The 25562-nt window shown below is 38.0% G+C and overlaps 1 non-coding gene across 1 annotated transcript; it reads right to left on the bottom strand.

Annotated features, from left to right (window-relative positions):
• Positions 1–14089: 14089 nt before the first annotated feature.
• Positions 14090–14196, bottom strand: LOC127108924 (small nucleolar RNA R71). The gene has a single exon (XR_007796422.1). It is a non-coding gene; the product is annotated as a small nucleolar RNA R71 (small nucleolar RNA).
• Between the last annotated feature and the right edge of the window lie 11366 nt (positions 14197–25562).

Here is a 25562-nt window from a genome sequence, read left to right as displayed (position 1 = left end):
AGAATCTAATCAGATACAAAGTACTAGAGATCAGAAGCATCTGAAGAAGAAGCGCGCTCTAGAAGTTCTGACTCTAAGCAAAACAGAATAGCAGAATACCAGAAGCTCTAAACTTCCTCTGGAATCAACTCTGATGACCTAAAAGACCAGGACTATCAGAAGCTCTGATGTAACTTCAACACAATCTCAGATTGACAGAGATAACGTAGATTCTGACGAAGGATCTCCTAATCCAGAAAGAGTAACGGAAACAACAACTTCAAATGGAAAGAAAGTATATTTGGAAAGAAGTTATTCAGGGAGACAAATTGGTTCTGGCAAGAAACACAAAAATAATGGCACTAAACTCTCATCAAAGACAAATATTTTGCCATCACTACAACGGTCCTTTCACCATTATATAAAGGACGGCATACTTCATTGAGAGATACACCTGAACGCACAGAAATACTCTACTCTCTCTCTTAGTTTTTCACTAGCTGTTGGTCATACGTGAAAACACTTACTTGCTCTATTTGCTGTAATATTTGCTTAATCTTAGAAGCACTTTAGATTACAAATTCCTTTTGCTTAAATTGATTTTGTTCCTCAAGTGACTCTGCGTAGTCTGTATACTTGGGAGGACTAAGAGATCTTTCTCTTAGACGTTGGTTGTAATAATCTTTCAAGATTAGTGGATTAAGTCCTTTTTGAATGCGAAATCACCTTGGCCGGGTGGACTGGAGTAGCTTTGTGTTATAAGCGAACCAGTATAAAATCCTGTGTGTCCTTATTCTGCAAAAGCGCTTATCTTCCAAAACAATTCAAACCCCCCTTTCTTGTTTTTCTCACCTTTATCCCTAGACCCTATCTCCTACAATTTTCACCATATGAAAATGATCCCAAGAGAAAAGTTACTCTAAATGACATTCAAAACAACTTTCATGTTGAAGTATAGATCTAAGTTTGCTTTGAAAGTCATTTTCTATGTGGAAACATTATAGGTCATTTTGTCTAAACCCTAATTTGAAAGTCAACTTCCCAAGGCCATAACTTGCTAAATTTTTATGAGATGAAATATTTCCAAGTTGCAAAATCAAATTCAAGATGTCTACTTCAACTTTGATGTTTTGAGTGAAAGATAAATCAACTTTTATGAGCATGTGATATGAGGATACATTATAGGTCATTTTGGACCAATACCATTGAACAAGTGATTTTCCTCAACTTCAAAAATGGATAACTCTCTCATTCTAAATCCAAATGATGTCAAATTGGTGACTATTTTGAAGTTCTTTGAAAGAGATACAACTTTTATGAAGACACAAATTGGCGACTCATCCTTGTGTTTAAAAAATTTACCCATGTCTAACGTCTATAGTCATCAACTATGACCAATCCATACTTCTTTCCATTAATAGAGGAAATTTTCACTGGTCCAAACAAATCAATATGTATAAGTTCTAACGCTTTAGAGATAGAAACAACAATTTTTGCTTTGAAGAATTTTTTAGAAAACTTGCCTTTCTGACATGCTTCACAAAGAGAATCTGAAGCGAACTTCAGGTTGGGTAGACCTCTGACTAATTTAAGCTTATTTAGCTGAGAAATCCTTCTCATGATAACATCGCCCAAACGTATATGTCATACCCATTGCTCCTCATTAACAGACATTAGACATTTTACATTTTACATTTTGGTCTTCAAGATCAGAAAGTCTAATTTTATAAATGTTGTTCTTTCTCTATCCGTTAAAAAGGATTGAACCATCTTTCTAACTGACGGTCTTACACGACTTTTGATTAAAAATGATATCATAACCATTTTCACTAAGTTAACTAATAGACAAAAGGTTATGCAACATAAAGAACATTAGTAATAGAATGAATTTTACTGTTACTAATGGTTCTAGAGCCAATGATATTTCCTTTCTGGTTTCCTCAGAAACCAACGAAGCCTCCAGACTTAAGTTCCAAATATTGGAACATATACCTTCTTCCTGTCATGTGTCGCGAGCATCCATTGTCCAGGTACCATGACTGGTGTTTCAGCTGAGCTGCTAAGAATTTCTGCAACATAAATTATTTTATCCTTAGGTACCCACTTTCTGGGTCTTCTCTTGTTATTTTTCCCAAAGTTTCTTATAACTTTGGGCCTTTTAGCAGAATGATAATCATGAGGAATTTGTTCATGATACTTAGGTTTCAGATCTGAGTTCTTATACTTTGTATGTTTCTATGTCTGTGCAGAAATATCAAGTTCAGTGCCAGCAGGCTCGAAATGCACATAGAGAGGTTTTAGTTTTACCTTCTGACTTTCGTCAGGTTTTATATTTTTTGTACAACCTAAACATTTCTTGTCGTTTCTACTAACTCCGTATATCAAGGAAGCCATTATGCTTATATTTATGCTTTTAGCTAGAAAGTACCGGATTGCTCCGTCATATCTAATGATACAATCAATACCAGAAGCTTCTAAGATTATTTACTCCTCTAGTTTTGAAATTTTGCTTTTCAAAGCAAGGTTATTACTTTCTAAAGAAAATACTTTTTCATTTAGAGAGGAAATATCTTTCCCAAGCTCACTCTGGATTCCAGAGGGAATTACTTGGACTTGTTTAAGGTCCTTGTATTTACTCTGGAGACTCTGGTACTTTTCTATCATTTCAGAGATATGTGATTCAACATCAGAATGAGATAGGTTAGAAAATACCTCTTCAGAATCAGAGCCGGATTCTGGTTCTGATTATGCCTTGTCTTCTGGTTCTTCAGAACCTGTTGGATCATTTGTAGTTGCCATCAGTGCAACATTGGCTTTTTCTTCGTCAGAATCTTCTTCTTTCGGATTCTTAGTTCTCCAATGTAGCCATCTACCCCTTCTTTCCTTTAGAAAAATTCTTCTTAGGCCTTTTGTCCCTTTTCATCTTAGGACAATCATTTTTGTAGTGGCCTGGCTCCTTGGACTCAAAGAAGGTAACTTTTTTCCAGAACCCTGCTTCTTCTGTCCAGACGAAGAATCAAAGAAAACAACAGTCCTTCTGAATCCTCTGAACTTTCCTTGACCATTTTGCTTGTATTTCTAGATTCTGTTGACTCTCTTTAAGATTAGAGAAAGCTCATCATCATCTTCTGAGTCTTCATCAGATCCTTATGATTCTTCCTCGGCTTGATAAGCTTTTATCTTCTCAGGGTTGGATTTTAGGGCAACAAATTTACCTCGCTTCTGAGGTTCATCTTCTTCAAGCTCAATCTCCTGGCTTCTTAAAGAACTAACGAGTTCTTCAAGACTGATGTTGTTGAGATCATTTGCCAACTTCAAGGCAATTACCGTATGTCTCCATTTTCTTGGAAGACTTTTGATAATTTTCTTGACATTGTCAGTTGTAGAGTATCCTTTGTCCAGAACTTTCAATCCTGCAACAAGCATCTGAAACCTTGAGAACATAGTCTCAACTGCTTCATCATCTTCCATTTTGAATGCCTCATACTTATGGATTAAGGCTAAATCCTTTGTTTCCTTTACTTGATTATTCCCCTCATGAGTCATCCTCAGAGAGATAGAAATGGATTTGGCAGAATCTTTGTTTGTTATCTTCTCATACTCCGTATAAGAGATAACATTAAGCAATATAGTATTTCCTTCAGCATTCACTGGGTGAACGTAGTCATCGATTACAAGATCACAGAGATCAACATTGTAACCAAGAAAGAAACTTTCTATTCTATCTTTCCAATAATCAAATTTCTCACCATCAAAGAATGGTGGTTTTGCATTGTAATGATATCTTTTGTTATTGTTAACAACGTTAGTAGCGTTAGCAATTGCCATTGTTTCTTACACAAACTGGATTGGTACTGAACATAGTGAGGTGTTGATAAAACTTTTATCACAATCAAAACTGAAGCTTTGATGCCAATTAAAGTGTGAAGAACACAAGAAAGACGGGTTTGAATTGGGTTTTACAAGCAAAAAATTTCCAAAAACAAAAACACCACTAACAAGTTAATAACGAAAAGATAAAAACACGAGTATTTTTATCCTGGTTCGCTTGAAACTCAAAGCTACTCCAGTCCACCCACCAAGGTGATTTTTCCTTATACACAATGATGTAATCCACTATAATCACCAGATTACAATAATCATAAAGAATGACATTCTTTGTCTTCTCAATGATCCAACTATACCCTAGTCTCCTTAAGGACCCACAAAGAACAACCTTCTTTGTCTTCTCAAGGATAACCTCCTCATGGAATCAAACAAACAGTTTAAATAATATTTTGTGTGTTACAAGATGCTTCTGCACAAGCAGGTTTTACACAAATGAATAACAAACACTTAAAGAAAAACTGTGTACAATCAATTGATAGCTTTTCACAAAGAAAATAAACTTGTCAAAATATTGTGCCACCAACATATTTCTTCAAGTCCCCAAGTCTCACTTATATAGAATAAGAAGAAGACCGTTGGAGGGCAAAATAGGGAAACCTCATAAAGCGGTTGTCCACTATTGGATGGGAGATGAATGATATTGCGTATTATCCTTCGCCCACAAAATCAGTGAGAAGTGTGATGTATAGTATTGTCCTTTCCTACAAAATCAAGTAGTGCAAAGGATGTTCAATTTGTACTATGTACTATTTGATCACGTTCCCATTTGATCCTATCTTCAAGTTCATTGGCTCCTGATGAAATTTGATGAAGCATGAAATGAAGAAACATAAAGATGAATTCATAAACTTCAGAATCTTTTGTCAGAACCTTGACAACGTCAGCAATCTAGCTTGAGATCTTCAGTGTCTTCAGAATCTTCAGAGTCTTCTGAATCTTCAGTCAAAACCTTGATAACTTGAATTGTCTGGCTTGAGATCTTCAGAATCTTCAGCTGTATAACACAACTTCAGAAGCTTGTCTTTCTTCAAAAGTTTGGTGACCAGAGTCTCGTCCAGAAGCATGAGTTGAGAGAACATTGCAGCAGTAACATAGTGTCTCTTTAGAAGCTTCTCAAGAGTGAATCAGCACCGAAGCAGAAAGATCATTATAACATCAATATTGAACATCTTTTAGAACTCCTAATAGTTGGCGCATAAGCGATTTGGAACACATCGTTCAGAAACTAATAACGTTGCACATCATATATTTAGAATCAGAACTGGTTGTTAAAGCTACACAATAACAAACCATTAGGGTACCAAAATTATTTTCACACAAATACAATATTTTTATCATCAAAACTCAAGGTATAGATGCAGAACCAAATCTTGTTCTAACATGTGTATCATTCATCGAAGTAAAACTGTTTGTGGGTTGGTTGATTTTACCCTTGAGAAAAATGTTTTCGGAGTATTACCCTAAGGCGGAAAAATGAGTTTGATGGGTTGTGTTAATTTTACCTTGAATAAGGGTTTATGAAAAGATTATTTGTGATTAGATTCTACTAAACTCTATGGGCAGAAGTGAATATTCTAGACAAACAATCCAAGCGTCTTGTGTTCAAAATAATCAAAGTAAGGGTAGGAGAGCTCCATTCTTACTCATTTCCACCATTTAAGGCTTGTGGCGCATGATTATAATTGTATTTTTATTGTTTTTTGAGTTTGATTATGAAAATGCCACTTGATGATAGATCAAGGGTTTATTTATTTGATTATGAAATTGGTGACATATAAAGAAAATACAAAGTAACCAAGCAAGAAAGTAAATGTTTTAATTGTAAGGTATAATGGTCTTACAGTCATGTCTCCCTAAGGTAGTGCCATGATGTCATTCTTACAACAGGCATGTAAGTTACAAATGAAATCCAAAGTTGAAACAAAGTATCACAAGATAATGGCAAGGTTCTCCAAGCAAAGGTCCTAAGATGAAATCCTCTAAGTCCAATGGTTGATTATAAGTGGAATGAATTTTTTGGTCTTATCATTTTATCAAGTTTTATTGTTTTTGAATGTATGATGACAATAAGTAAATAACAATAATAAACATGCATGATGAGTATATACAATCATGATGATGATAATGATTACTTGAGTGTAAATTACAAGGTAAAGGAATAAAAGTAAATCACAAGGTAATAATAACAATATCACAATAACAATGGTTAGTGAGTATAGATAACATAAAATAAACCACAAGACAATAGTAACAAAATCAGAATAACAAAGGTTAACAGTAAACAAAGTTAGTGAGGTATAGTTAGTGGTTAGTAATATGTCCAAAGTAAATATTTGAGGATTATCTATCCATAGGTCAAAACATTAAAAATATGGTGCATCAGGGGATAACTTATCACTGATGCAAAGTATTGAAGATGATCAATGATCATCTAACAATAGATTTGGAACAATGAAAGTTATACAACCCCAAGTTCATCTATCAATAGTTTGATAAAAGGAAGATTGTATCACTCTATGATTACAAGTTAACAAGTTGATTATTGATTATGTTAGACAATGAAACAATGATTTATGTACAAAGTAAACAAGGAAGCATAATGGTTAGACGGTTAGTAAACAATGGGATTAAAATAAGTCAAATGGATTAGCAAGTTAGTATACACAAACGTGGCTTCATCCATGTGTCAAATTACTCAAGTCTGTTTGAAATATAGGCAACTTATCAATGCCTCAAAGTATCACGAATGATCCATTGATCATTCATTGATAGATTTGAAACAATGAAGGTTTTATCAACCCTAATCAACAATGGTCATGACCTAATAGATCTAATTAGCCACCATCATCCAAGGCATGAAAATTCAACTAAAAATTCCAAAATAAAATAAACCAAAAGTGTAATAACATAAAAGAGGGAAAATAAACTAAGTTTGTGTTGGAAATATTTTAATCAGAATTAAAATGGGTGGTGAAAAAAATAAAATGTAATGGAAAATTAATAAAAAAATAAGAAAAGAATAAAAAGAGAAAACATAACATGGGGGGCGCTGGGTGTTAAACCCCTGACCTTGGGGTCATGGGGTCAATCCCCATCCACTAGGCTAAGCGCCCTTTGGTGACTACTCAACGCATCCATGCAATATAATATTAAAACTAAATAAAATGAACATGCGCGGTAAAAAGAACCAACCAGAACATGAAACGGCATTCATTTGAATTAAAAAAAAGCACGAAGCAACGATCATTGCATCGTCTTCAACCTCCAACCATTGTAAATCAAACTCTAGAACTCGTGTTTTTGGAAGGAATCACTCATGGATTCAACCTCCCCACACTTCATCGTCCTCATCTCCACACTCATGAGCCATTGATTGGCTCTGAGTGTGGAGAATTTCTCAAGATTTAAGAAATTCGATTTGACCTAAAAATAGAATTAAATAGTTGAAACAAAGAAATCGAGGTTTTGACCATAGGGTTAAGGTTCAAAGAGGAATTTCGAGCAAGATGGTAATTTGTTTGAGTGAAAATGATGAATGCAACTACCTTATCGAAATCGATTTTAGAAGGTGACTCTAGTGAGTATGAGCAGCTCAGGAAAGATAGTTATAGGTGGTTTTGGTGTTTGGGAAAGCTTGAGGTATGTTGTGGGAAGGATTCTGGGTGGCTAAGTGAACTTGGAATAACTTGAAACTTTTAAAGTGAAACTCTATTTTTGGGGAAGAAACTCGGTTTTGAGGTAGAGGTTCTCTGGCTTGAAAACCTTGGTTCTTTAATGGACCCACCTTACCCTATTTATAGGTAAGGTATTGGGATGGTTTGGAGGGAGAATGGAGATGGTTTGCTTCAGAAAGTGGTGAAGGTCAAAACATGCTCAAAGTTGAAACTTGTTGGACAAGTGTGGTTGTGTCTGACCTGGTAATTTGTCTCCATTCATTTTGCTTTACAACTTGCACACTTTTTGTGAAGCAATGGTGGCTTCAATCAGTATTGATGCTTCTTTGCTTTTAACCATTTTTGGAAAAATTCTCCTTTTTGACTTTGCTTCGAATTGGTTCACCTTGTAACTTAACATGCTCAATATGACTTTTATAGGTGTCTTTGAGTGTTTTGAAACATGTTTGGGACTAAATGGGATCAGAGCAAACAAGTTTAGTGGCCTAAAACATGATTATCCACATTCTGGTTAAGTGTGGTCTGCCTTATGCAACATGGCAAGTCAGCAACTTTGAACTTGGGCCAAATGAAATTGGCTCGTGCGTTTTGCATAAAACTTGTGCCAAATACTCTTTGCCATGCCCTTGATGAAATTCAAAAAGAACCATGTCAAAAGAAGTTGTGGTTTATAAATGGAAATGTGGTAAAGTGGGGGTCTTGGGCATGATTCTAGGTCTGGCTAAGCATTTGGACCAGCTTGGCCAATGAAAAAATTGAGGTCCTTACTTAATTAATTAGGTCTTGGACCTTGAAACAAAGTTCAAAAGGGACTCAATTAGGAAATTTGGAATAAAAAAGATCTTAAAAATCTTGGAAGGTAAAAAATTTATGAGCTTTGGACCAAATGGTAGGCCATTCTTGCCAAAATGTGACCAACCAATATAACCTAGAAATGCCATTTTGTGATTTCTTGATTTTTAAGGTACCATGATAGATGTTTGAAGCACATATGATCATATCATGATGGAAAATTAGGCTTGGATATTTGAGGGATGATTTTAAGTCAATCCATGGATGAACCAAAGTATTGAAAATGATGAATCAAGAACAAAACAAAGGCATTGTCCCATGGTGAAATAGATGTTTGTTTGATGAGAAAATGATTGAAAGTGAATTAAGTGTGGTATGATGGAATGATCAAATGAGGCAAGGCATAGAATCAATGGATGCCTAAAATAGGGCTTCTTGGACCACAAGTTTCATCAAGAACCAAAGCCAGACAAATTAAGGTTTTGAGGTCCAAGGGATGTATTAAGGTGATTCAAGGGGTTGTGGCATGAACAAATTTTGGATATTACGGGTCCTCAATGGTATGGTCAAGACTTAAGGTAAATGGGAGCTTGCACAAGTCAAAGAGGATCAAGAACTAGGGTTGAGGTCCTTGGGTGACCATATGAATCTTCACATGTCTTCAATAGGGACTCACCATCTAATTAGGGTTTTGGAGAGTGAGTGAGATGACTTGAGTGATCCTCCAAGATCCAAGGATTCTTGAGGAGGGAGATTAGGGTTAAGGTAGCTTGGGCACACCTCAACATGATCATGGGTCTTGAGGCTTCAAAGATGAACCTCATGCCTTGAGTTTGTACTTGTGGATCATTGTGGGTGTAGATGCATATGAGATGATGTATGATGGATGCATGCTCATGTATTAGGGTTATGGAGGGTGATATGGAGGTAGGGTAAATTTGAGGGTATGATAATACTATGGTAGAAAAGTTGTGTTTATCTTTATACTTTTCTTATACCAAACTGAAATATTACATAAAATCTTCATATGTGTTTGTTTATTCACACTTTGACATAATTAGGCACATTTTGTCGATACCAATTTTACATAATAGACTTGGAAAATGGGCACTAGCCCTTATCGAATAGTCTTTAACTTATACACCTTTAAAGGCCATGAAAGGCCAAATTGTTGTTGATTTCATAGTAGATCATGCAGTAATAGAAATAGCACAAAACTATGTCGAGTTCCCGACATGGAAACTATATTTTGATGGTTCCACCCATTTTAAAGGAATTAGCATAGGGATTTTCATTATATCCCTATAAGGAATCTCTACTAGATATAAGTTCAAAATCAATAGTTATTATTCCAACAATGAGGCTGAATACGAAGCCTTGATTATAGGTTTGGCCGTACTATTAGACTTGGGGGAAACCTGAGTGAAGCTCAAAGGTGACTCTGAACTGGTAATAAAGCAATTAACAAAGGAATACAAATCTATTAAAGATAACTTGGCAATATACTTTGTCAGGACAAATTCAATGCTTAAACGATTCGAAATGGTATATTTTGAACACGTGCCACGAATATGCAACCAAGTGGCCAATGATTTGGCCCAAGTAGCTTCAGGTTACAAGGTGGCTAAGAAAAAACTAAAAATATTGATTGAAGTAAAAGACAAACTGGTATCGAACAATATCATCTGACCAGAGTTGTTAACGCCAAAATTGGTGGGGGCAGAAGAGTTACCAGAATTTTATGAATTTTTTTACACTTTTGCCATTGACAACATAGCATGTGGCGATTAACAAAGAGAGATTGTCGAGTTAGTTTTTAGTTCAACAAGAACGACAGATCGAAAAACAAAATACATGGTGTTAAGGTACGTCATAATTGGAAATGAGTTGTTCAAAAAGACTCTACAAGTGGTGTTGCTCAAATGCATTAGCAAAAGGGAAACCTACATGGAAATTTCTGACACTCATAGCGGATCTTGTGGTGCTCACCAAGCAGACCACAAAATGAAGTGGTTGTTATGTCGATAGGGGGTATGCTGGCCTACCATGTTGAAAGATTGCATCGAGTTCGCTCGAGGATGTCAAGAATGCCAAAAGTATGGATGGATATAACACGTGTCTGCCAGCGAATTACATTCGATTATTAAGACATGGCCATTTCTAGGATGGGTGTTAGACATAGATATGTCCTCGTGGACATTGATTACTTCACAAAGTTGGTCGAGTCGGTACCTTTTACCAATGTCGAACAAGACACGGTGATCGACTTCATACAAAGTCACATCTTGTGTAGGTATGGGGCTCCTGAAACCATAACAAATGACCAAGGTTCAATCTTTGTCGACAAAAAGGTGATGGAGTTTGTTGCAGAGACAAGACGTCGACTCCCCAATATGCTCAAGATATTGGCCAAGTGAAGGCTGCGAACAAAGTCATTGTGAACTTGATAAAAAAAGAACATAGGAAAAAAGCCAAGGAGTTGGCATATAACTTTGAATCAAGCAATTTGAGCTTGCATAACTTCTCCTAAAGAGGCCACCAATGTTACACCCTTTCGACTCAAACTTGGCAATGATGCAGTTCTACCTGCAGAGATATGCTTACACTTGGTAAGAATCCAAAGGCAAAACGAAATCCCATCTAACCATTTTTGGAGAATGATGATGGATGAGTTAGTCGACCTCGATGAAGAAAGACTATCCGCTTTTGATGCCTTGATGAGGCAAAAGAAGAGAATAGTCGAGACTTATAATAAAAAGGTATGGCCCAAAGTTTTCTCTGTTGGAGATTATGTTTGGAATTTTATACTTCCTCTCGATAAGAAAGATAGAACTTTATGAAAATGGTCACCCAATTGGAAAGGACCCTTCAAAGTCAATCAAGGTTTTTCTAACAACGCATACGAAATAGAAGAGTTAAATTCGGACAATCGAATGCTACAAATAAATGGCAAGTATCTAAAGCATTATAAGCTTATGCTCAAGAAGTCAATATCACAAAAGTAAAATAGCGCTTGTAATACCATTAAGTGGTCGAAGCGGCAATGTTACAAAATAGTGAAATTACAAAATGCCGAAAAAAGTAAATAATACCAGGCCAAAATCTTGGGAATGCCACTATAGGACACAAAGAAAGGGTTATTATGTATACAAAGTTCAACTTATAGTTTGAATTATATAATTCATTTTTCCCCTCAACTCCTCAAAGCATGCTTTGGTACGGTCGAGTTTTAAGTAGACCTGTCGGTCGAGAGCTTTTAATTTGGCTACTTCAGCCTCTAACTGTTTAACAGTTCAGAAGCTCTTAAACTAATGTTGGAAGCCTCGTACAACTCTTTTTCCATAAAAATCAGGTCAGGGGTTACCAATTTGTCCCTTTCTTCCTGTGTCACCTCTAATATTATTGTAGCCAATTCATCTATTGAGTCCATGAAAGGATGTCAATGTCTAACGCGACTAGTTTATGCTTGGTCTTATTTTTTTCCTCCAACCCAACAACAAGAGTATGATAACACTGAAATTTACCGTATTTTCGACTCCGATTTCACATGCATTCTAGTTGTTTTATTGCTATTTTGTTGTGTTATTACTATGTTTTTCTTTATTTTCAGGTTTTTACTTTAATCGGAGCCCTGATCGAGAAAAGGAGTGAAAAAGAGCTAAAAACCCTAAAATTCAGCATTTTGTACTTGTGGCCTACCCCATGGTTGGCGCCATAGACCCTGCCATGACGTGTCCAAACTCAACTTCCCTCAACTGCCACGTTCCCCACTACTTCCACTAAGGCGCCTCAGATTGGCCTTGTGGCGGGCGCCATGGCCTTGTGGCGGGCGCCACAAGAGGAAAAGTTTTCCCTCCCATTTTCAAGTTGAAGGGCATCCTTGTCATTTCCATCTTTTTACTTGCTTATAAATAGAAACTCGAAATCACTTTTACAATCATCCAAACATAGAGCAGAGGCAAACTTAGAGCAACTTTGTTTCACTTAGGCATATATTCAGTATTATAAAATGGTAATCGCTTCGCATTGGAGTGTTACCACAACTGTGTAATCAAGTCTGTGATAGAGTCTGCAATCGAGTTTGGAGCACTTTGGAAGGAAGTTAATCCTGCCGCCATTTTCATTTCCGCTTTGCAATTTATTCAACCCTCCGATTGGAGCAGGTTTTTATTACTTGTCTTTATCTTATTTATTTCCTAGCACTCGCTTTACTTTATTTATTTCCTCGCACTCGCTTTACTTTATTTATTTCCTCGCACTCGCTTTACTTTATTTATTTCCTCGCACTCGCTTTACTTTATTTATTTCCTTGCACTCGCTTTAAATTATTTATTTCCTCGCACTCGCACTACTTTTATTTACTTTCCGCACTCGCACTACTTTTATTTAAATTAATACATTTTTACTTTACCATGTCTAACTAAATTTATAAGGTTAGAATGTAAGGATCGTAATTGAACCGATAATCCGTACAATTGTTCGTAGAATCACTTAAGGGCTATTTTAACTTTCAACTTAAGTTTTCCCGCACTTCAATTTCGTTGGGTAAGATCGAAAGCCGTCCAACATCTATTTAAACTTAATTGTTTTTAACTATTTCAAAAACAGCGAAAGCGCTTTGTTTAGTTCATTAGGAGTTTTTAACTTAAGAAGAAAAGAGATTTTAAAACTATTTTCGGATGCGTTTATAAGTTTAGAGTCTGGTTCGTGAGAACCTCTTTTGGTTAAGAAATCCAGGTTATAATACTTTTCAACTTAGTCAAGATACTATATTTCTTAAAAATAGGTTTACTACTCTAACGCAATGCGCGCCTTTTTATAAGTGACAATAAGAGGGTTTGATTAGGGAGTACAACTCGGTTCTGACTACGCGAAAGCGACAGTTCCTGTTAAATTAGTTCTTTTCAAAGTAGGAAACACTGCACATAAGTAGCTCTATTAACAAGTACATGGATTATTAATTGATTACGTGAATTACATTCGACCCTGTCTTTATTAATTGAACTTTATTCAATACTTTACTTTTCCTTGCACACCCAAAAAAAACACTTATTTTGATTGCCTTTGATAAACACCATAACAATAGATAACGATAGATTGACACTTGGTCTCTGTGGATTCGACAATCTTTTCTATTACTCTGACGCATTCGTATACTTGCGAAAAGCATGCATCAAGTTTTTGGCGCCGTTGTCGGGGACCAATTTTGTCAAATTTCATTTCCCTGTTGTTATATCGTTTAGACTTAGGCTATTTCCCGCCGGTCAATGCGAAGAACTCGCAGCACCGGAAGTTTAAGCTTAGTATACCCTCTGGCGGAACCTGAACGTTACGCTCGCGCACGTTTATTCTTTCATAGAATTAAGAGAGCTATGGCCGAAGATCAAAACCAAAGACCTCTTAAGGACTTCGCTCAACCATCAAATGAAGAACCTAGTTATAGTATAGTAAACCCAACCATCCCAGCTAATAATTTTGAACTTAAACCATCCCTGTTGCAACTAGTGCAATAGAGACAATTCGCAGGTCTCGCTACTGAGAACCCAAACCAACATTTAAAAATATTTCTTCAATTAGCAGACACTTTTAAAACCAATGGAGCTTCTCCTGAGGCAATACGTTTACGATTATTTCCTTTTTCCCTCAGAGATAAAGCCCTATCATGGTTAGATTCCCTTCCACCCAATTCCATTATGACTTGGGATAACCTTAGAAGAGTATTTCTTGCTAGATATTTTCCCCCGAGTAAGACCGCCGTTCTTCGAAACCATATAACTAGATTTACCCAAAACCAAGGAGAATCGTTGTTCGAAGCTTGGGATAGATATAAAGAGTTGTTACGAGCATGCCCACATCATGGTTTAGAAAATTGGTTAATCATTCAAACCTTCTATAATGGACTTCATTACAACACAAAGATGACCATCGACGTTGCCGCAGGCGGTGCTCTGATGAACAAACCTTATCCTGAAGCTAGTGCCCTCATCGAAGATATGGCTCAAAACCATCAATCGTGGGGAGTCGAACGAGCGACAGTTGAGAAGAAGGAAGCCCAAGGAGGAGTGCATGAACTAAGCTCTATAGACATGATGCAAGCTAAAATGGACGCATTAGCCCTTAAGGTCGAGCATATGTGCATAAACCTGAATACTGTAGCCGCAGTTTCGTCGGATTGTGAGATATGTGGAACCAAAGGACACCAATCTGCATAATGTAGTCTATTAAACGAAACCCACTCTGAGCAAGTGAACTACACCCAAGGGAACCCATACTCGAATACTTATAACCCTGGATGGAGGAATCACCTGAACTTCTCCTATAAAAACAATAACCCTATCCAAAATAATGCACCTCCGAGACCTAGTTATCAGGCCCCTAGATCAAATCAACCTATGCAACCTGTACCACCAAAGCCGAGCCTTGAGAAAATTATGGAAAATTTTATCACCGCTCAAACCCAACAAAACAAGGAGTTCATGAACCAAAACATTCATGTTAACGAATTGATTACTCAGTTAGGAACCAAGGTTGACCAAATAGTTACTCATACCAAGATGCTTGAAACCCAGATCTCTCAGGTAGCTTTAAACCAAGCCCCTCAGACTACACCTGGAGGACAATTCCCTGGACAACCTCAACAAAATCCGAGAGGACAAGCCAATGCCATTACCCTACGAAGTGGGAACGCTTATGATGAGCCACCAAACCCTAGATTGAGTGAACCCAAAACTTCTAAGGAATGTACCAAGCCCCCGGACGAAGTAAAGGAACCAGAGGAATCTGAAAACCAGGAAGGTCGAGAAAAAGGAGAAGAACCTAAAGATAAAACTTACGTACCACCCTCGCCATATAAACCACCTATACCCTATCCGCAAAGACTCAAACAAACCCAGATCAATAAACAATATCAAAAATTTATTAAAGTTATAGAAAAACTTCATGTAGAAATCCCTTTCACAGAAGCCATCACCTAAATACCTTCTTATGCAAAGTTTCTCAAAGACATCCTTACCAACAAACGTAGACTTGACGATCCGAAGCCTTTGGAATGTAATGCTATTTCCGGGGACAAATTAGCGAAGAAAGATAAAGATCCTGGAAATTTCTCCATTCCTTGCCTTTTGGGTAATCATGTCATCGAAAAAGCTTTTCTAGACTTAGGAGCTAGTGTGAGCCTAATGCCTTTAGCTGTTTGTGAGAGGTTAAACTTAGGAGAATTACAGCCCACTAAGGTGGCACTTCAGTTAGCCGATAGATCTGTTAAATATTCGATAGGCATTTTAGAAGATGTTCCTGTTAGGATAGGTCAGTTATTTATCCCTACTGATTTTATTGTCATGGACATCAAAGAGGACAATGATATACCAATCCTTCTAGGTGGACCATTCTTATCGACTGCAGGAGCCATAATAGATGTTAAGAAAGGAAAGTTGACATTTGAGGTAGGTGACGAGAAAATAGAATTTATACTTTCGAAACTTCTTATGGCACCTATGATGGGAGACTCGTGTTATGCCTTAGATATCATTGATGAATGTGTTAGAGAATTAGAACAAAAAGAAATTATAAAAACAATTAAGTTACCATCAACCCTCATAAGGGAAGATGATGACTTTAAGAAACCCTACGTCGATGATAACCTTTACGAATGTTTATCCCTTACCCCAGATCCTATACCATGCCCTAAGAAACCAACCTTAGAACTTAAGGAACTGCCTAAGAACCTGAGATATGAGTTCCTCGATGAAAAGATGAACCGTCCAGTTATAGTTAGTGCTACCTTGAGCCAAGAGGAAACGAACCAACTTTTAGATGTTTTACGAAGATATCCCTCAGCCTTAGGATATAATATCTCTGACCTGAAAGGTATAAGCCCATCCGTATGCATGCATCGGATTTCGTTCAAAGAAGATTCAAAACCCTCCAGGGAACATCAGAGAAGAATAAACCCTATAATGAGTGATGTTGTTAAAAAGGAAGTTCTTAAGTTACTTGAGGCAGGTATCATCTACCAGATCTCTGATAGTAAGTGGGTGAGCCCTGTGCATGTAGTACCTAAAAAGGGAGGCATCACAGTCGTGCAAAACGATAAAGGCGAACATGTAGCAAAACGTTTAAAAGGAGGATGGAGGATGTGTATAAATTATAGAAAATTAAATAAAGCAACTAGGAAGGATCATTTCCCTTTACCATTTATAGACCAAATGTTGGAGCGTCTAGCCAGACACTCTTATTTCTGTTATCTAGATGGATACTCTGGATTCTTCCAAATACCTATCCACCCCGAAGATCAAGAAAAAACTACCTTTACATGCCCTTATGGAACTTTTGCCTACAGACGAATTCCATTCGGCCTCTGTAATGCTCCAGCTACTTTCCAACGCTGCATGATGTCAATCTTTGCAGATTACCTTGATGGTATCATGGAAGTGTTTATGGATGATTTCTCGGTTTGCGGATTTGATTTCCACAATTGTCTTGCTAACCTTGAGAAAATCTTGGAGAGATGCGTGGAGGTGAACCTCGTGCTAAACTGGGAAAAGTGTCATTTCATGGTAACCGAAGGAATAGTTTTAGGACATATAGTTTCCGAAAAAGGTATAGAGGTAGATAAAGCTAAAATAGAAGTTATAGAAAACCTAAAACCACCAAAAACCATCAGAGAAGTCCGAAGCTTTCTTGGACACGCTGGATTCTACCGGCGTTTTATTAAGGACTTCTCCAAAATAACTAAACCTTTAACTGGACTTTTAATGAAAGATGCTGAATTCATTTTTGATGAAAAATGTAATGACGCATTTAATCTTTTAAAGCAAGCGTTAATCTCAGCATCCATTATGAAACCACCTGATTGGTCAGAACCTTTTGAGATAATGTGCGATGCTAGTGATTATGCAGTTGGAGCCGTTCTAGGACAAAGGAAAGATAAAAACTTACATGCCATTTATTATGCCAGTAGAACCCTAGATGCTACCCAACTTAACTACGCGACAACTGAAAAAGAATTACTCGCTGTAGTTTTCGCTATAGACAAATTTAGATCTTATCTAGTAGGAGCAAAAATTATAGTTTACACCGATCATGCTGCCATTCGTTACCTATTAAGTAAAAAAGATGCCAAGCCCAGGTTACTCCGATGGATTTTATTACTACAAGAGTTTGATTTAGACATAAGAGATAAAAAAGGCACTGAAAATGTAGTAGTCGATCACCTTTCTAGGCTAGAACATGTAAAACCTGAACTAATACCCATAAATGATGATTTCGCCTATGATAGACTGATAGCTAGAGTAGAAACCATTGAAGATAATAACCTAAGCCCTCATGAGCATCCCCAAAATTCCTTAGCAATAAGTAACGTACCCTGGTATGCAGACTTCGTTAATTACCTAGCTGCTGATATAATACCCCCTGATCTTGACTACCACCGCAAGAAGAAATTCTTCCACGATGTGAGAAACTTCTATTGGGATGAACCGCTCCTTTTCAAAAGGGGTAAAGATGGCTGTAACACCCCGATAAAATAAGATAATTATTTAATTTAAGTTAATAATATATTTATTAATTTAATTAAATAATTGGAATATTTTATTGGAATTATTATTATTGGATTATTTTATCATTATTATTATTGGAATAAAAGTTGGAATTAGAAAAGGTCCCATTTGGTAAAAGGGTTATTTTTCACGTGAAAAGGAAAAGGAGACAGAAAAGTGGAAAAGGGCAAAGAGAACCAGAGAACAAGGGTTGGAGAGAGGAAGAGTTTGAAGCTGCAGGATTTGCCGGATTAACTCAGGTAAGGGGGGTTTATCGTCGATTAATGGGTATTATGGGATAACATGTAATGGGTAGTGATAGACTATTGATTTGTCCCTGATTTGAATGATGCATGATGAAAATTGTGAAATGTTGGATGAACGAAAAATTGGATTATGATTGAAAGGAATTCGTAGGAATTAGATGTAAAAATGTTAGAATTGGTGAAATTGAATAGGGTATGATTCGTGTTAGATGATATGAACGATTACTGTGTAAAATTGGATTGTAGGAGGTTGGAATTGGGAGATCTCGTAGCAGAGAAAACATAGCAGATCTGGAAATCTGGTTTCTGGTCATACGCGTATGGCATTAGGCAATACGCGTATGAGATGGTCTGGTACGCGTATGGCACTAGGCATTACGCGTATGGATGAGGAAGATGATGTTTTGAACGTGGTTTGGTCTCTGTTGGTACGCGTATGGGGAAGTGGTACGCGTAGCATACGCGTATGAGATAGGTGGTACGCGTATGGGATTTGGCTGAGAATTGGGCCATACGCGTATGGGACTAGGCAGTACGCGTATGATAGAGTAGGGATCATTTCCCGTTGTTTTGAGTAGTATAGGTATTAGTAGAGTGTGCTAATGATGTGATTGACTATGTGGTATGACATGATATGATTATGTGGTGAATATGTTGATGAATGTATGATGATATGCATAATGTTGTGAATGTATCTATCATGTATGAAATTATGAATGGACTGTTTATGGCTTAGAGTGTGAGCATATGTCCATTGTGGATGATTGTGGATGTTGCATGACTAAGTGATTTAGCTTGCATATTGTGGCCTTTATGGTGGTAGCTAATTCCCATGGTGAGGAATTAGTGAGTTAGTATTGTGGATTGTTGTTGATGTTTGCATGCTAGGTGATTAGCGTGCATATCATAGCCCTTGGGGTGGTAGCTAATTCCCATGGTGAGGAATTAGTGAGTGAGTCACTAAGTCTCAAATGAGTGGGACTAGTGAGCTTGGTAGCCGTATCTGGATTTGATCGGTGAGGTTGAACTATATGTTCACGAATAGTCGGTACCGCATGCATGGAGTCTCATTGCATAATGTATGTATGACGTATAATATGAATGGATGTATTCCAATATTATACGTGTGTTTGTGTTGGCATTGGGTATGAGTATGAACTGTGTTGATATTGAGTATGCCATTTGTGTTGATGTGCCGTTACCGAATGTGTGATATGATTAGGGTGATTAATTGTGTTATTACTCAGCATTACATGATATTTTATAATGCTTATTATATTGATTGAGGAACTCACCCTTACAACTATGTTTCAGGTAACGCGCAGTGATTGAGTAGAAGCTAGTCCTTGGAGTCTAGTGTAGTTCCTTAGTGGGTCATGCTCTGGTAGATGTAACATCGGGATGGGATGTTTTTCTATGTTTTCATTTGGTTGTTGAACAACTTTACATGTAATGTATTACATGGTTTAAATGTTGTTAGTTTGTATCCGCTGCGTATTATGCAAATGTTTTATTTTGATTAAATAAATGAGCATGACAGGATATTTTGGAAAATGGTGTGAAATGATTGTGTGACACCCTTAATTGCATAATTACTCTGATTGATATATTGCTATTTTAATTAAATATTTTGGGGTATTTTAGAAGGGTGTTACATTAGTGGTATCAGAGCATAGTCGGTCGAGTCGAGTCGTAATTATTTTGTTCCCTGTACGGGATAGGTGTTGTGTAACCCTATCGGTACTTATTGTTTAGCTTGTTGGGTTTTCAGAATAGAGATGGCTGGAAGAGGTAGAGATGATGCTGCGATTGCTGAGGCTCTGGGTATGCTAGCTGGAGTACTTGGAGGGAATCCGAATGTTGTGGGAATGGGAGCTGCTCGTCAACTGAGTGAGTTCCAGAAGAACAATCCTCCAATGTTCAAGGGGGCATACGATCCAGATGGTGCTCAGAAGTGGTTGAAGGAGATCGAGAGGATCTTCCGAGTGACTGAGTGTGCCGATAACCAGAAGGTCAGGTTCGGTACGCATATGCTGTCAGAAGAAGCAGATGATTGGTGGGTTGTTACCCGCACTGAGTTGGAATCTGCTGGGAATGCTGAGATCACTTGGGCTGTGTTCAGAGAGAGATTCCTGAGGAAGTATTTTCCAGAGGATGTTAGAGGAAAGAAAGAGATAGAGTTCTTAGAATTGAAACAGGGTAATCGGTCTGTTACTGAGTATGCTGCTAAGTTCACAGAACTGTCGAAGTATTACACTCCCTATAACGAGGCTACTGGGGAATTTTCAAAATGTGTGAAGTTTGAGAACGGGTTACGTCCCGAGATCAAGCAGGCTATTGGGTATCAGCGGATTAGAGTGTTTTCTGATTTGGTTGACTGTTGCAGGATTTTTGAACAGGATACCAAAGCCAGAGCGGAGAGCTATCAGCAAAGGGTGGATAGGAAAGGCAAGAATCAGAATGATCGGGGGAAACCGTATGCAGCTGGCAAGGGTTTCCAGAGACAGAGTGGAATGAAGAGGCCTAGTGGGGGAGACTCCAGTGCCCCTGCTAAGTGTTTCAGATGTGGTCAGGCTGGACATCGTATCCATGAGTGTACCAGTGCTGAGAAGAAGTGTTTCAAGTGTGGAAAAGGTGGTCACTTGGCTGCAGATTGCCGGTTGAAGACTGTGACTTGTTTCAACTGTGGAGAAGTGGGTCATATCAGTCCACAGTGTCCTAAGCCGAAGAGAGAGAATCAGTCGGGAGGCAAGGTCTTTGCTTTATCGGGTTCTGAGACTTCTACAGATGATCGTTTGATCTGAGGTACGTGTTATATTAATGGCTTTCCTCTTGTAGCTATTATTGACACCGGTGCTACTCATTCCTTTATATCTTTGGATTGTGCTGTGAAACTTAAGTTAGAGATATCTGAGATGCATGGAAGTATGGTGATTGATACTCCTGCGAAGGGTTCAGTGACTACTACTTCAGTTTGTTTGAATTGTCCTTTGAGTATTTTTGGTAGAGACTTTGGGATGGACCTAGTGTGTCTTCCACTAGTGCAGATTGATGTTATCCTGGGTATGAACTGGTTGGTGTTTAACCGAGTCTATATCAATTGTTTTGATAAGACTGTGATTTTTCCTGAGATTGAGGAAGGAAAGAGTTTGTTTCTATCAGCGAGGCAGGTGAATGAGGCGGTAGCAGATGGGGCAGAGTTGTTTATGCTGTTAGCGACTTTGGAGGCTAAAGATAAACTGGCGATTTGTGATCTAGCCGTGGTGTGTGATTTTCCTGATGTGTTTCCTGAAGAAGTGAATGAATTACCGCCAGAGCGTGAAGTTGAGTTCTCGATTGATTTGGTACCTGGTACTAGGCCGATATCGATGGCTCCGTACCGTATGTCTGCTGTTGAGTTAGCTGAATTGAAGAGTCAGTTGGAAGATTTGTTGGATAAGAAATTTATTCGTCCGAGTGTGTCACCGTGGGGTGCACCAGTGTTATTGGTTAAGAAGAAAGAAGGTACTATGAGGTTGTGTGTGGACTACAGGCAACTGAATAAAGTGACGATCAAGAATCGGTATCCTTTGCCGAGGATTGATGATTTGATGGATCAGTTGGTTGGTGCGAGTGTGTTCAGCAAAATAGATTTGAGATCTGGGTATCATCAGATACGTGTGAAAACTGAGGATATTCAGAAGACTGCTTTCAGAACAAGGTATGGACATTATGAGTATTCTGTAATGCCTTTTGGTGTGACTAATGCGCCTGGAGTATTTATGGAGTATATGAATAGGATTTTCCATCCGTATCTAGACAAGTTTGTTGTGGTGTTCATTGACGATATTTTGGTGTATTCGAAATCCGAAGAAGAGCATGCTGAACATTTGAGAGTGGTTTTAGGAGTTCTACGAGAAAAGAAGTTATTTGCTAAATTGTCCAAGTGTGAATTTTGGTTAGAAGAGGTTAGTTTTCTTGGTCATGTGATTTCCAGAGGTGGTGTTGCTGTTGATCCTTCTAAGATAGAAGCAATATCTAAGTGGGAAGCTCCGAAGTCAGTTTCTGAGATAAGGAGTTTTCTTGGACTTGCAGGTTATTATAGGAAGTTCATTGAGGGATTTTCTAAGTTGGCGTTACCGTTGACGATGTTGACTAGAAAGGGGCAAGCGTTTGTTTGGGATTCAAAATGTGAAGAAGGTTTCCAAGAGTTAAAGAGAAGGTTAACTACTGCTCCTATTCTGATATTACCGAGTCCGTCAGAACTATTTGAGGTTTACTGTGATGCTTCATTGTTGGGTTTGGGTGGTGTGTTGATGCAGAATAAGCAGGTTGTAGCGTATGCTTCGAGACAGCTGAGGGTTCATGAGAGGAACTATCCGACACACGATTTAGAGTTGGCAGCTGTGGTATTTGTTCTGAAGTTATGGAGGCATTACTTGTACGGGTCAAGATTTGAGGTTTTCAGTGACCATAAAAGTTTAAAGTATTTGTTTGATCAGAAAGAGCTGAATATGAGACAGAGGAGATGGTTAGAGTTTCTGAAGGATTATGACTTTGGTTTGAATTACCATCCGGGTAAAGCAAACGTAGTGGCTGATGCATTGAGTCGGAAATCATTGCATGTGTCTATGTTAATGATTAAGGAATTGGATTTAATTGAGCAGTTTAGAGACTTGAGTTTGGTGTGTGAGAGTACTCACAATAGTGTTAAATTGGGAATGTTGAAGTTAACGAGTGGTATTCTGGATGAGATTAGAGAGGGTCAGAAATCCGATGTGCTTTTGGTTGATAAGTTGACTCTAGTGAATCAAGGTCAAGGTGGTGAATTCAGAGTTGATGAGAATGGTGTTTTGAAATTTGGTAATCGGGTGTGTATTCCGGATGTTACCGAACTTAAGAAGAGTATTCTTGAGGAAGGACATCGTAGTGGCTTGAGTATTCATCCTGGGGCTACGAAGATGTATCATGATTTGAAAAAGTTATTTTGGTGGCCGGGAATGAAAAGAGAAATTGCGAGCTTTGTTTATTCTTGTTTGACTTGTCAGAAGTCGAAGATTGAGCATCAGAAGCCGTCTGGGCTAATGCAACCGTTGGCTATTCCAGAGTGGAAGTGGGATAGTATCAGTATGGATTTTGTTTCTGGTTTACCGAGGACAAGTAAGAATTTTGAAGCTATTTGGGTGATTGTTGACAGATTGACAAAATCGGCTCATTTCATTCCGATCAGAATGGATTATCCGTTAGAGAGATTAGCTGAATTGTATATTGAGAAGATTGTGAGTTTGCATGGTATTCCGTCGAGTATTGTTTCGGACAGAGATCCTAGATTTACATCGAAGTTCTGGGAAGGTTTGCAGAGGGCTTTGGGAACTAAGCTGAGATTGAGCTCTGCATATCATCCGCAGACTGATGGTCAGACTGAGAGGACGATTCAGTCACTAGAGGATCTTTTGAGGGCGTGTGTTTTGGAAAAAGGAGGTGCTTGGGATTGTTATTTACCTTTGATTGAATTCACCTACAACAATAGTTTTCATTCGAGCATTGGTATGGCACCGTTTGAAGCTTTGTATGGTAGGAGATGTCGGACACCTTTATGTTGGTATGAGTCCGGTGAGAGTGCTGTAGTTGGACCGGAGATTGTTCAACAAACTACGGAAAAGATTAAGATGATTCAGGAGAAGATGAGGATTGCTCAGAGTCGTCAGAAGAGTTATCACGACAAGAGGAGGAAGTCACTTGAGTTTCAAGAGGGAGATCATGTGTTTCTTCGTGTTACTCCGATAACTGGGGTTGGTCGAGCTTTGAAGTCGAAGAAGTTGACACCTCGATTTATTGGTCCTTATCAGATTTTGGAGAGGATAGGGGAGGTAGCCTATCGTATCGCTTTACCGCCGTCACTTGCGAATTTGCATGAGGTTTTTCATGTGTCTCAGTTGAGGAGGTACATTCCTGATCCGTCGCATGTGGTCCAAGTAGATGATGTACAAGTGAGAGATAACCTGACTGCTGAAACATCACCTACGAGGATTGAGGATCGAGAGTTGAAGCAGTTGCGGGGTAAAGAGATTGCTTTGGTGAAGGTAGCTTGGGGAGGACCAGCAGGTGGCAATGTGACTTGGGAACTTGAGAGTCAGATGAAGGAGTCTTATCCGGAGTTATTCGCTTAAGGTATGTTTTCGAGGACGAAAACTCTTTTAGTGGGGGATGGCTGTAACACCCCGATAAAATAAGATAATTATTTAATTTAAGTTAATAATATATTTATTAATTTAATTAAATAATTGGAATATTTTATTGGAATTATTATTATTGGATTATTTTATCATTATTATTATTGGAATAAAAGTTGGAATTAGAAAAGGTCCCATTTGGTAAAAGGGTTATTTTTCACGTGAAAAGGAAAAGGAGACAGAAAAGTGGAAAAGGGCAAAGAGAACCAGAGAACAAGGGTTGGAGAGAGGAAGAGTTTGAAGCTGCAGGATTTGCCGGATTAACTCAGGTAAGGGGGGTTTATCGTCGATTAATGGGTATTATGGGATAACATGTAATGGGTAGTGATAGACTATTGATTTGTCCCTGATTTGAATGATGCATGATGAAAATTGTGAAATGTTGGATGAACGAAAAATTGGATTATGATTGAAAGGAATTCGTAGGAATTAGATGTAAAAATGTTAGAATTGGTGAAATTGAATAGGGTATGATTCGTGTTAGATGATATGAACGATTACTGTGTAAAATTGGATTGTAGGAGGTTGGAATTGGGAGATCTCGTAGCAGAGAAAACATAGCAGATCTGGAAATCTGGTTTCTGGTCATACGCGTATGGCATTAGGCAATACGCGTATGAGATGGTCTGGTACGCGTATGGCACTAGGCATTACGCGTATGGATGAGGAAGATGATGTTTTGAACGTGGTTTGGTCTCTGTTGGTACGCGTATGGGGAAGTGGTACGCGTAGCATACGCGTATGAGATAGGTGGTACGCGTATGGGATTTGGCTGAGAATTGGGCCATACGCGTATGGGACTAGGCAGTACGCGTATGATAGAGTAGGGATCATTTCCCGTTGTTTTGAGTAGTATAGGTATTAGTAGAGTGTGCTAATGATGTGATTGACTATGTGGTATGACATGATATGATTATGTGGTGAATATGTTGATGAATGTATGATGATATGCATAATGTTGTGAATGTATCTATCATGTATGAAATTATGAATGGACTGTTTATGGCTTAGAGTGTGAGCATATGTCCATTGTGGATGATTGTGGATGTTGCATGACTAAGTGATTTAGCTTGCATATTGTGGCCTTTATGGTGGTAGCTAATTCCCATGGTGAGGAATTAGTGAGTTAGTATTGTGGATTGTTGTTGATGTTTGCATGCTAGGTGATTAGCGTGCATATCATAGCCCTTGGGGTGGTAGCTAATTCCCATGGTG

This window comes from Lathyrus oleraceus, chromosome 7, assembly GCF_024323335.1.
Source record: "Lathyrus oleraceus cultivar Zhongwan6 chromosome 7, CAAS_Psat_ZW6_1.0, whole genome shotgun sequence".
Taxonomy (NCBI): Eukaryota; Viridiplantae; Streptophyta; class Magnoliopsida; order Fabales; family Fabaceae; genus Lathyrus; species Lathyrus oleraceus.
Note: the sequence above shows the minus strand (reverse complement) of the source record. Positions and strands in the feature narration are given on the sequence as shown.